At 46.0% G+C, this 13,744-nt stretch overlaps 1 protein-coding gene across 1 annotated transcript in view; it reads left to right on the forward strand.

Annotated features, from left to right (window-relative positions):
- The window catches only part of Erc2 (ELKS/RAB6-interacting/CAST family member 2), an 898,378-nt gene that overhangs the window by 867,613 nt on the left and 17,021 nt on the right, over positions 1-13,744 (forward strand).

The raw sequence follows: 13,744 nt of genomic DNA on the forward strand, positions 1-13,744 counted from the left end.
TTGTCAGTTTCTGAAATTCCCATTTAAAACACAAAACAAACAAAACCGAAACAACAACAACAAAAAAAAAACGTCTGCACACACTTGCACCTCTCGCTTGCTCCATAGGGGGTAGAAACCTATAGTAGGACAATGGCTGGGTCAGCTGTTATCTGAGGGTCTGACAGCTTCTGAGGAAAGGGGACAGTTGACTCTTCCAGAACTGCCCTAGGTACCTCCCAAGAATGGTAAGAGCTATGCATGAGCAAGTGGACTGTGGGGTGCCGGGCCCAAGTGATTCTGTTCTTAAAGGAACAAAGACAAGTCTTTCCTAGAGAAGAGGATTTTGATTTTAAAAGCAGCCATTCATGGTACAGTCATTGTGTGAGTTCAGCTTGGAGTGTCATTCCCAGGAGAGAAGGATAAAGAATGGAAAAGCTGGGTGGGGCCTTCAGGATCCTCCAGATGTCTCCCCCCTTCTCCAGATGGAGAGTTGAAGACTCTAAGAAAGGTATATCCTGGGCTTTTGCACAAAGTCAGTGGCCAAGCTTTTATCTGAGCTACTTTCTTAAAGCATAAGCGCTCCTCCCCACAGAAACTGTCCATCTTAGGCTCCATCAGCCCAGAACCCTAGCTCTCAATCTGAACCTTTCTTCTCACATCAAGCTATCAGCTAGAAGAGAGGTGTGAAATGATTGGCCTGAGCGGTCATTCAGTGGGTACCAGCTGTGATGAACCACACTCCAGGCCCACAAATGCATCCTTTAAAAACATTGTCAGACATGAGCATCAGCCTGTCCCAACCTTGGGCTCCAAGAACATCCTGGGATAGGACATGACTTCCGGTAGCCCATAATGGGGTCTAATCCACAGAGTATTGACCTGGAAATGTAGCTTCCTGAGACCTCCAAAGATATCTGGGGATCCTAAGGAATCTCCTTTTCTGTCTATACCTGAATGTCTTTGTTTATAAGTCACCAAATTCAATCAGTCTTTCTGAAAGAATATTCCAGGAAACACAGGTTCCACAGAACCAGGAAGGACTTACCCACAAGAAAATATTTACACAGGATGTATTAAATCAGCGTTATTTGTAGTAAGTAATCTTTATTATCTAAATAAACATTCCTTAACTACGAATTCTTTTTAAATCTCTTTTTTAAAAAATAAATTTTTAGTCCTGGGGATCGAACCCAGGCTTTGTGCACCTTAGGCAAGCTCTGAAGTACAGATAGACCTAAACTTTAAGAATTTGTTGTTCTAAAATATATATATATATTATATATATATATATATAATATATATATATATATCCTCATACATTTGGCCTGTTCTATGCTAAACAAAATTCAACATACTCATTTATTGCAGAGCATAGGAAAGCCCTAAGTATGAAACTACAAGTCATGAAATCTGCAAGCATTCGTTTGAAATAGACCATTTCCTCAGTGCATTTGGCCAAGAGGATCTTGTTTCATGAAGCACCCTTCTCCAGCTGGTCAAGCACAGGGCAGATCCTGGCTCCCATCACATACATAGGTTTGTGCTTATTCATTTAAGTATTGTGTCGCTTCAGTAGCTTCATTCGCTAGGACTGTGGATGGAAATACCTGTAGACTTTTCATTCTCATTATTAATGTGATTCTTCACACATTTTTTTCTCAGATTGTTTTTTGTTTGTTTGTTTCAGGTGCAGAAAATTATGTAATTAGCTCTAAGGTCTTAGGCCATAATTTGAGAGACATTTCCTACTTAAAGACTCCTCACAGCTGCCTGATCATAATTGTGTGGACCTTTTAAAACTCTGTTGGCTTCATGTAATTGTTAAACATTAATTTGGTGTTGGGGGAATCTTCTAAGAAGAAGCAGAAGGAAGCATGGCTGGTAGGACAAAACATTAATAGTAAATGCAAAACAGCAATTCCTGTCTAAGTGTGCTGCCCTTGCTGAGGTGGAGAGACGCAGACAGTTATCCTGAGAGTATATGGTTTCACGGACTTAAAATGACCCACAAGTAGCCAGGGGTGGGCTTACCTTCTCTTTATTTTTTTGCTTAAGGAGGCAGGAAGAAAAACAGGGTTTTGTTTTTCTGAATTAGAAAATTGCTCTTTTCCATGATTGCTTCCAAAAATGTTCATTAAAGAATGCAATGCTGTTCAACAAAGACCAAAATTAAAACGGAAAAATCCCATTTTGCCAGCTGCGTTGCTCTTACATACAGTTCTTCAGCTCAGCAAACTCTAACCCAGTCCACAGTGTGGGGGGCTGGCTTGGCACCTTCCAGGCCATCGGAGTTGAGACTGGAGATGTGTGGTGTTGTCATGGTGATCGCTGTCAACAAAGGTTACCCCTGGTGGAACCTCTTTGGCCTCATGACCCCCACACAGAGTTGGAATAATAGACTCTGTAAGTGGCTTCTGCTCTGCAAATAGAGACAGGGCTAGAAATCAATTATTAATGAGCTGGGTGACATTGACATTCACCTACATTTAATAAGCACAGCCTGGTGACAGGGCAAGCGTTGAGGTTTGCTCAGCAGTCTCATGGGCTGGTGGGGAATTCAGGGGAGAAGAAAAGACTAGAGACAAAAACCCAAAGAAGAGGAGGCGACAGCCTGCAGCCTGCAAGCCACTCAACAGCTCACTTGTTTGGATTCCCTTCCTGACACTCCTTTTCCACCCTAAAGAACCTTAAAGGATTTGGCATACTCACCATGCAGAGCGTGCCCTCCTGTCTCCCCAAGCCTCCAAAGGGACAAGCAGGTTGGTGGAAGCTCCCCGCACTATGGGAGGAGGCAGTGTTTTGGTGGACCAGTAGCCACGCCTTCATTTGTGGTTCAAAGGCCCTTTGGTCTGAGCATTTGGACTTTTTGCAGAAAAGTAAAATGCTAATGAAGCTAAGGGCAAGAAGGGTGGGGCAGGGGTTAGGGGGGCGGTTGGAAGCTAAGACATTTGTCCCCATGGCCTGTGTTCTCTAAGGATTTTGGTTTCCAAGGCTTTCTGTGGGAATTGCTCTTTCTGTTTAATTTCTCTCCAAGGTACACTGTGATTTCTTTATATCTGAAAGGGAATAAAGTGGCCTTGATCTGAAGTTAGGCATTGCCCCCAAACTGTTCGTTTTACCCCAAATTCTGCTGCCTTTGTAAGAAAAGGACTTTATTCTGTATTTAATGCGTGACTCAGCTCTAGCATGGGCACAGGGAACAGAGATACCAATCACCTTCTAGAACCCTTCAGATTGGCAAACTAGGATCCTGACAGAGGAGCTAGCTTCTTCTGACACTCAACCCATAGCCGTAGACTGAAAGCATCACCAACCCAGACATGGTCTCATCTTGGGCTAGTATTGCTCTTTTTGATATTCTAGATGGTTTCTGGAGTCTGTCCCTTCAGGGGGGCACCCGTCTACCTCCTCCTCTGTTCTTTCAACGGCCTTGTCACTTCCAGACACTGATTGTTAATGGCACTCAGAATGGCAGTAAGGAGTGATTTCTCCAGGAAATGTGACCGACTGGCCACAGAGTCTGCAGTGAGTTATGGCGTCAGCAGGGCCCAGCTGCCTCCCAGCATGAGGACAGAGGGGCCAAGGTGCGGTGCAGAGACTGGACTCAATTAGAGGCTTGACTTGGGAACAGCCCGTCTCGCATCTCCCTTTTTAATCTGGACTCTTTGCCTTTTGATATTCTAGCCGCTTCTCTTTTGCCCTCTGTCAGCATAGAATTCTTGAGAGTGACTGATATTTCAGGTCAATAATTATATGTGGCAAAAGTTCTTAAGCAATGGATTAAGATGCCTCTGGTTTCAAGGCAAAAGCTTGTGTTTTCACAGCCCCTTCCTGTTGTGCGGAAGGGCTGGGGGCCCATCAGCATGCCTCAACATCTAGGGCTGCCCCCACTTCTAACAGGGTCTGTTAATATTGGAGTAAGAGGTTAGCGGACTCCCACATAGCCATCTCCCATAACCCCCTGTAGAGCATGGCCCCTCACTAGCAAGAACTTCATATTCAGTACCAACAAACTGTTGCAGTAAATTGCAGCTTTTATATTATGCACTTTTTCTGCCTATGACTTAACTGCCTTCAGCATGCCCTAGGCTGGGTCTGGTTCTAGACCCCACATCAATTTAGTTCAAGAGATTAGCATATATTTCTCATGCACACACATGCTGCTTCAGGCACAGTGCTGGGGCACAGCTGTGGCCTGAGAAAAGGGTTCCTATTCTTGTATGATGCACAGTCATTCTGGCTGGGAATATACAGAGCTCTATCATGGAAGTGCCACCATGGTAGGTTTGAGGCGTAGTGGGAAAGCACAAGGCTATTTGACTCAGGTTGGGAACAGGGAAGGATTCCCTGGAGGAGGTGTGTCCCTCTCACACTGCATCCTATGGCAGTTTGCACACTACCACAGACTTTACCTTCCACACCTACTTTCTCACTGTTCCAGTTTCTCTGCTCACCTCCTCATTCTCTCTTGTGTTTCTTGCAGCCATGTGCTCTTTGGCTCCTTTGCTTCTTGTGGCCTGGGATGGCAGGTGCATGGGAAGTAGGCTACAGGTTGGGAAAAGGATGAAACGGATCTATCAGAGAGGACAGTGGTGAGGACTTGGAGTCATAGCATGTATCAGAAGGGCAGCTTCATGCCTGGTGCTGGGCACTCAACAAACTGTTGCTCCCATGATGATATGTAAAGAATATTATTAGAGCAAAGGACATAAGAGGACACTGAGAGAGCCCTGGACAGATAAGTTCTTCCACTCCGGGTTCTAAAATGATCCAATGCCACATACCCTTCTTAGACTCAGTCTCTGTGTCAGGAGCTTTTGTCCGGCCATTCCTGTCTGTAACACACTGGCCACCACTCAATCTTTTTCCTGTGATTGGCTGCTCAAAACACCCTCCTCTCGTGAGAGGAGTGTACATTGGTTATCCTTCGTCCTTCCTGGCTTTGAAGGCTGGCCAACCTCCATGGCTGGCAGGATGCTCTGACTCTCACCCGAGGACTTTCAGGAACTAAGGCTTGGATCTAGGAAGGCGATATAGTGCATTGCTGTTCTATGTGAGCCCTGTGACAATAGGGCTACTGTCTTCCTCTGCTGCTCTTGGGATCCCAGAACTTCATTTTGGGTGGAGATCCTATGAGAAGTCCATTAGGATGGTTTAAAATAAATGGAAAGAAATGAATCTGTTAACTGACGATGCTGCTATAGTGAGCAGGGGCCTGATATGACCTTTCTTGCCTTGAAATAAGAGCCCAGCTTTCAAGGGCCCTGCTTGTGAGTTGGATCCTGGCCCTCTTGGCCATGTCTTTGAACTATTGTCATGATATTCTAGTTCCTGAGTACTGTAATGTCTCAAGTGAGGGTAGAAAGAATTTGGTATGTTCTTGGAATTGGGAAGAGCTGAATGAGTCCATGTATATAGAAAGCCTCAGCAAACACACTTGACACCTAGACTAAGCGCAATCAATATTATCATTGTCATCACACCCTTGAGATAGCCTTAGAAAAAGAGGTTTGTTTGCTTGTTTCAGGGCCAGGAGGGGTATACTGGGTTTTGCACCCCAGGACTGGCCCATGCCTAGCATACACTAAGATCCCTTATTTCAGGCAATGAAAAGAATGACAAAAGCTACCAAATCAGATTATTTGGTCACAAAGCTTACAGGTGGAGCTGGAGGGGCCCCGATCAAGTCACTGAAAAGTTAAGCAAGTTGCCCAGATCATTCCATGTGTTACTGTGAAAGCTAGGACAGGGAACAGGTTCAGGCAGGACTGGAAATCAGCCCCAGGTTCTTCCCTTTCATGTCGGGGGCTCTCCTAGTCAGTCCCTCTGAAATGACCCTCATTAGATTTCAACTACAAAAGCACTCTGGAAAGTCAGAGATACATAGAATGAAACAGCACAAACCGAAGGTTCCCATGTGGCCCTGGGATCTGGGCATAAAGCTTCTCTGGGTGCAGACTATCATTCTGCAAAACTGAGGACAGTATTTTATCTGGCCAGCCTCTTTACAATCACGACTGATTACTGAAATTCTCAAACCTTTCAAAGAGACAAGTAGCCCTCCTTCTACCAGTTTGCTTTATACCTGGAAACTCAAGTATGTTGAGGATGTAATGATAGCAGAGAAGAAATGTGTCTTATTCTCCTTGTGTTGGCATAGTAAAAGGCCTAGTAGCACCCAGAAAGGACAGCGATAGAGGGGGATCCTGAGTTATGATGAGCCTTCCATTAACAAGTTACAATCCAAGTGAGCTACCTCCTTCCATGACTTGATGGTGAGCCTAGGCAATCTGTGTGTGTGTGTGTGTGTGTGTGTGGTTTTATAACAGGCCACTGTCTATCATCCTAGAGACCTCTCTGTGTTATGACATTCTGCTAACAGGAAGTTGGCATTAAAAATATCAGCAAGGACACAAATGTACCTCAGGCAAAGACAGTGGGCTGAACAAATAGGAATGCTCAGGTAACAAGGGCACAGTGGCTTTTCCCAGGAAGGGACCAACTTTCACTTCTCTAGAAGTGACTCCCAATTGCTGCTTTATGGGATCGGGAACTGTTGGGAACTATGAGCTTGCTATGGCACAGGTTCCTATATGACCTGAAGCTCCCATCCATTCACTGGAAGCAGCGCTGGTATCCCATGAGGATCCCATCCTCTGGAGAACCACAGCTCCTTAAAGATATCCTTGCCAGCAGCCCAATCTAAGGAGTAACCAGCCAGAGCCCCTGGTACGGATTATCCACTTAATACACAGGTCTTTCCTCCTGCTTCCTGCGTAACTCTTTCTCTCTTTCCTCAGCCTGTGCCTCTCTATCAAGGCAAAAAATCTCTCCATCAAAGGAACACTGGGCAGGGACTCGGGAAAAATCAGAGGCAGGATCGAGTCAGAAATGCAGCATAATTAGGTTCCCCGAGCACAGACTTCAAAAGGTCAGTCGGGCTCTGGAGCCTTGCGCGATGACCTCACAATCTAACCATTCCTTCACTGTTTCCTTCTAATCCAAATTGTGCACACGTGTGAGCCAGAAAGGTGTTCTGGTGGGAGACAAGCCCACCCCCACCTCCAGGTGCTGCCTGCAGCAATTGGGTTTCGGACCTCTCCTCACACTTGGATTTGATTTTTCCAGAGAGGATAAGCCAAGTCCCTGTGAGAAGAGCTGTTTCCAACATCCATTCCTCTTAGTTCTCTGGGAGTTGGAGCCCCTGTCCACTGAAAGGAGATGGTGTGGGGTTTGATGGCAATTATCCTGAAAGCCTTTGCTCCTCAAAGGTAGACAGGCTTCTTGAAGGTTTTCTTCCCTCTGCAGGAGGATAAACCCGGAGAGAGATGGAGCTGTTATAGTCTATCCATGTCTCAGAGGAAGTGCCTGTGTCATTCTCCAGGCCTAGAGAATTGGGGCTGTTGGAAACTGAGAAGACCCAGGCCAGGTGCTTGGAACCACACAACAGGCCACAATCTGGGTTGTCAACTTTTTTATCTTATAAGCATGCACTGCACTTGTTCACATAGTATCTGTGGCTACTTCCATGCTACCATTGCAGAATAGGAGTGGGAGAGAGATCCTGAGGTCTGCAAGAAATAGGCCTGTTGGCTCTCTGGCTCATTGACTTTGCTCACTCCCTGACTTCCAGCCTATAGCACAAAGCTGTAAGCCTCTTACGCTCCAAGGGAGCCAGCTTTGAGTCCACCTAGGTGGCAGAGGTAGTGCATGGTCGAGCTGCAGGAGAAGCATGTAAGTCGGGAGAGGAGCGCCTGCAGGGGGACGGTATTGTCAGCTTTGCTCTCCTTCCCAGGGATGACATCTTCACCTAGACACGCTTAGGCATCTCCTGAGCAGAAGATGCCACTGCTGGCAATCACTGCTGACGTTGAAATCAGAAGGACTCCTCCTGTCTAAGATAGCCTAGACCTGACTTTCCCAAAAAGGAAACCGAGGCCCAATAAAGAGAAAGTTCTCCTCCCAGACCATACAATGAACTCATGGCCAGATTGGCACCGGAACTGGGGTCTTCGGGTCCAGGGTATTGGAATCATAATAGGCAGACATATTGTTGGTTGTATGGAGGAGTCAATGGCTTTGGCACCCTTTGGGGAGTAGCAAGGGCACATGTGACTCAGCAGTTTCTTCCTCTCAAGAGTGTGTGTTCCTTGTTGGTCCTTAAGTGCAGCTGATTGTTGGTGACTATTCACATAAATTACACCTGTCGCTCCCCTGCAGTATGCCAGGCCTGGGTAATGTGATCTCCTTGAAAGGGGAACCTGTTTTGTTTTTCAAAGGGTGATTATAAATTAGATATGAAAGTAGGCTTAAGGAGCCTGGCAGACATTCTGTTGAGGAATCCTTTATTTTATGTATATTTGCTGAGCAACGTTTGCATAAGTTAGTTAGACCACTCTTGGAATTGGAACACAACCTTGAAGTTTAAGAATTCTAAGATATTTGAGCCAGGGCTACACAGAGAAAATATAATAAGCCCAATTCTCTTTCCTTGAGGACTTTCCATAAGCCCCAACTGACTTACTGTTTAAGGAGTCAAAACATGAATTATGCTACAAAGGCAATCTAGCAGCTTGCTGGAGATCAACTCACATCTCATGGCAAGAAGCAAGGATTTCTGGGATCCAGAACGCAGGCAAGCTAGAGTTTCCTCCTACTTTCAAGAATGAAATGTTTGTGGCTGATGTGATCTGGCAGAGACAGAAAGGGAAAAAAGCCAGAGAATCCAAATGCATAATTGAAGGGTAGACATGCCTTGATTGTAAAGGAGATAGAATGGTGCTGGCTTAGGCCCAGGAACTCCCACCTTTTGGTGGATCTCATCATGCAGACGCAAGGCGTGTAGACTTCAAAGATCAGCCCTGGCTTCTGCTTGGTGTGGATGCCTCTCTCACTGCAAGTGCCACCTGGGATGTGGCCTCCCTGAGATTCACTTTCCTCATCTCTTAACCAAAAGCAGCAGTTCTCAGCAGGGGCTGTCTCATCCTCACTCCAGCCCCCAGGGACATGTAATAAGACATTAGCAGATAAGGTGGTTTACTGCTAAGCCTGGGGACCAGAGTTCAATCCTTGGGACCCATAGTAGGAGAAAGTCAGCTTCCATAAATTGTGCTCTGACCTTTGCACTAACTGGTGCTCCATACACTCCCTCCCCAACCCCCACACCACACACACACAACATAAGTAAGTGGAAAAATTTTAAAAACAAAATTATCAAACAAAGAACTCTCATCTCTCCTCCAAGTCAGAAATGCTGATGCTGAGAACCGTACCTGGCTGTGAGGAACCAGACTTTGTTCATTATTGTATCTGGACCATAAGTGCCAAGTCTGCATATGTTATACACTCAGAAGACACTTATGTGGGGCAAATAACCTATGTATGACCACATGAGTAACTGGATTTTACACATCTCCTATCAGAGTGCTAAGGTTTCTTTTGAAATATGGCTGCCTAGTGCCTAGCTCTGGGCTCAGCACACAGTAGGGCTCAAAGACTGGTAGCTCAGAGTCATGCCAAGAAATTCACCTGACTTTGCTTCATGCTCATTTAAAATAAGAATTCACTTGTTTTCATCCTTTGCCAAGATAATAGGCAGTCTGTGCAGGCAAAAAGCCCAGTGGGGCTTTTACAAATATTGGTTTACAAAGAATCTGTTTCATCTGTGTTTTTCAGATAGGTAAGCCAAGGGCCACTTGGTTGTGCCTTCATTTCCTTTCCCTCTGGCAGACTTCTCTTAGGCAGGGTTTTGTTTCTCTAAAATTATTGTTTCATTGCTTTGTTGTTCTGAAGAAACCTGTTGGTTAATATTAATGCATTTTTATCTTGGTCTGTTTTCTTCCGGTTCTTTTTTTCCAATCTGCCATCGTTTTGTGCAGCATCTTTTCTAATATCCCTTTCATGTGCACATTGCCCTCAAGCCTCAGGAAGTCTGTGGGCGTTGGAGCTGCCATCTCCATTTGACAGATAAGGAAACTGAGGCTCAGCAAATTAATTTCCAGGGAGTGAGTCAGACGCTTCTGGCTGTGCCTTATGACTCCTCCTCGAATCTGGCAACTGCAGGTTTAGAGACAGAGGTCAGAGAAAGGAGGGGGCTTTCCAAAACCTACCAGGAACTGATGCTCATGATTTTCTGCAATGCCTGAAAATCATTTGCAATGGAATCTTTTCTGAAGTCACCAGGGAAGGGTCTATAGTCTGTAGTGAGGTCAAGGGATGGTTCCTGGCTGGTATCTTATTTTTTCTTTTCATTTTATGTACTACTTTTTCTCATCTTTGCATCCCTTTTTGACTTTCAACGTCAGATTCCCTCCTCAGAACTGGAGGTGACACGGCATTGTCATGGTGGCCAATAAAGATCAAGCAGGGTTCCTATAAAAATTTATCTACCTCCCCTCTCCTTTTCTTCCCCAACTCCCAAGTGTGAAGTTGAAAAATTGCTACTTTTATTCTGAGACAGTGACACATGCTTTCATGATAAAAGCAAACACAGTATATGCTTGTATTTTTATTATTACTCTCAAACTCTCCATGAAAGTCACTAACATATACAGTGTCTGCTACTTCTCTCAAAACCTCTATGTGTTATCTAGATTATTCTGTGTTTGTCTTACAAGGCAGAAAAGCATAGATTCTGGCTCAAGGTTACACAGCTCACCGTAGGCCAAGACTGAGCTCGCCCTCCATTGTGGGAAACTACCCAGCAACATTTACTGTGCATGAAATAGCCAGGACAGTGCTTCCTCGTCACGCCACATCCAGGATTGAACTACGGTGGCCAAAATCTCTTCCTCCTGGGAGGCAGAGTGACATGTGTGCTCCTGCTGGCCCACAGTACTGTCAGCTGTGTCAGCTAGTGTCCCTGGGAAGAGGATGAGCTTACTGCGTCCAGCTGGGAGCAGCTGATCAGCAGCAAGGGAGGGCAGGAAGGCTCCCACTGCATCCCAGCGCAGTACAAGTACCTCAATTGTGTGCCCAGCTTCCCTGGCCTGAGCTGTCCCCTCAAGTTTCCTGAACTGCTGCTTGCCAGAATCCACTGTGACACCGTCCTGTTGACTTATCTTCAGGGGTTTCCTGGGGACAAGGGTACTTCATGGTTTAGTGACCACACGGGCTGATAGACAAACCTGTTGGGCCTTTCATATTGCAACCCAACAGCTGCCTGCAACAAATATTGACTTTGGGTCCAGATTCATCTTTCACAGGTGGCCACCCTCGAGAGAGCCCTAACCAGGCCTCTGAGCACACGCTGTGTAACTGGAGTGTGGAACAAGGGGAGATGCCTCTTGAATACCAGAAGACCTTTAGCCACAGGGGCCCCAGAAGTCTTGTTGGGAGCAGAGTATAGGATCACGTGGACGTCCACGGGGGTTTCCTAGAGCGGCATAGCAGCACACTGCAAGGTGCGTGGCTCCACACGTTTATCCTGCTTTGCTTTCCTATCGCTGAGATAAACACACGGCCAAAAGCGACTTGGGGAGACAAGGTTTACTTGGCTTACAAGTTCATCCTACAGAGAATCCGAGGCAGGAACCGAAGCGGGGAGAACTACTTACTGGCTTGATCTTCCGGTTTGCTCAGCTACCTTTCTTATAGAATCCTGGTCCACCTGTCCAGGCGTGGTACAGCCTTCCTATAGCAACCAAGCAACCAAGAGAACGCCCCCACAGATATGTTCACAGGCCAGTCTGATCCCTTCTTCCCAGGTCTATCTAGGTTTGTGTCAAATTGACAGAGACTAACTAGCACATACAATGCCAAAATATATTCTTTCTCTCATGCTTCTGTGGGGCGCAGAGGTCCAATGTGGAGTTGCAGTCATGGCTACGCTCTCTTTAACATTCTGGAAAAGGTCCTTCCTGGCACTCGTTAGTGTCCTTCCTCTGCCAGGTAGATGTTTCCTTCCAGTTTGCTTGCCTCTTGGGATGGCAGGAGCCCTCTACCTGCACCAGGCGCTTGAAATTCATCCTAATCCAGCATGCCTCAATATATGTATCCCTGTTTCTAAATAAAGCCACCCTCATAGGTTCATGGCCAGCAAACACCAGTGCTTAGTGAATTAGGTAATCAATGGATGAGTGAGTTACTGAGGAGAAAGTCAGCAAAAAGTGATGTCCGCCACCAGCTCAACTGAGGGCTTGCTGGGACACTAGAATATACTCAACAGTCTCGAAGGGTCTTGCAAAGGACACAGTTCAGCTCATAGTGGTGTTGTTTGTCCCTTGGGGAGAAGCCATCTTGCCTTTGATTCAGTCTCCATCTGGCATATACACACCTTTCTTAAACCACACATTTGCCCACTGTATCACTCTGCCCTGATGAAACATCCCACCCTCATAATGTAACAATAGGCTCTACACGGACTTGCTTTGGTTGCCTCTCTGCCTTGTGTACCACCTCAGTGAGAAGACTCCCTTGGCAGCTACCTCTGGCCCTGGCAGTACTCTGTGTTGCTTCTGGTCTTTCTATCTGTTGATCCTACCCTTAGAACTTTCCTTTTTGTCCTTTCCTCAGGAACCCAGCCTATTATCCATTCCATCTCAGCCTTGGTGTTCAGCCAGTCTTTTCTGACTCTTAGGCTACTCCTTGACATCCCATTCTTTGCACCCACCCACCCCAGTTAGCTCGTGTGTCAGGCAATATGGCAATTTCTTGTGTATTTCCCTTTGGCCCCAACTTTTCCAAACCTCAGCTATCAGGAGCTATGTGTTGCTGGCTCTCCAGCCCTACTTCATGATGGGAAAAAAAAAAAAAAAGCTGCTGTATTGAGTAAGCACTTGTATTTAGGTGGAAAGGGGGGGGAGAGACATTCTAAAAAGTAGAAAGTGAAAATAATAAGAGTATCCCAGCCGTCTTGCTCATTTTGTAGAAACAGGGGGACTTTTCTGCTTCTCTGCTAATGTTCTCTACCACCCAGGTCAACCAGTGGCACATGCCCGAAAAACCTGTTCAGAGATGGTCCAGGCAGTAGGGCTTCGCTGGAATTGGGGAGGGGGCAGTAGGGCAGTTTCTAAAGGAGTCTTAGTTCCCTTCAGGAATGTCCAGTATAGGCCTTGAGGCATAGCTTGGGGCCTCCTTCTGAATTTTCAGCTCCATTTCTTTCTTCAAAACTGAGAAAATAGGCCACCTAAACTAATGTCTTGTGCTTTGGTGCATATGTGGTGTTACTCTTTTACATGATTGAATGCCTCGGCCCACTAAAGAATTGAAAGCTGTAATTCTTCCCCCTCTCTTTTTTCATTGTGTTTAGCCAAAACAAGCTGTGAAAGAATGTAAAGTATATCATTTTGTTGGCACCCTTTCATGAGTGAGTCAGTGAGCTTGCTCGCATTTACAACTAAAACTGGAGTCTAACCTCCCCAAAACTTACGACAATTGCTCCTTCTTGTGGCTTAAATGTCTATATATAATTAACTTAACATTTCTTCCTGAGGCTTCCTTTTTGTACCTGGCACAGAACTATCCTTAAAAGTTTATCTGACAGCTGGAACCATGAAACCCCCCACCGAAAGTTTGTGAAGCAGAGTAGCTCATGCCAACAAGAAGAACTCAAGAGAAAGCCAACACAGCTGCTTGCTGGAGCACCCCAGGTGGGAGCCACGTAATTTGGAAGGAAGCTTGGGGTCCCTCTACCACTGTTCTTCCTTGCCCCTCCATCCTGCCCACTTTTTCATGAAGGTGACAGGGCTCATGACCAGCCCGTGGACATCCTAAGTATGAACACCCCAGGCTGATACTTTCCATACCCTGATCAAGCCGGTCC

The sequence above is a fragment of the Meriones unguiculatus genome, chromosome 9 (assembly GCF_030254825.1).
Source record: "Meriones unguiculatus strain TT.TT164.6M chromosome 9, Bangor_MerUng_6.1, whole genome shotgun sequence".
NCBI classification, from domain to species: domain Eukaryota; kingdom Metazoa; phylum Chordata; class Mammalia; order Rodentia; family Muridae; genus Meriones; species Meriones unguiculatus.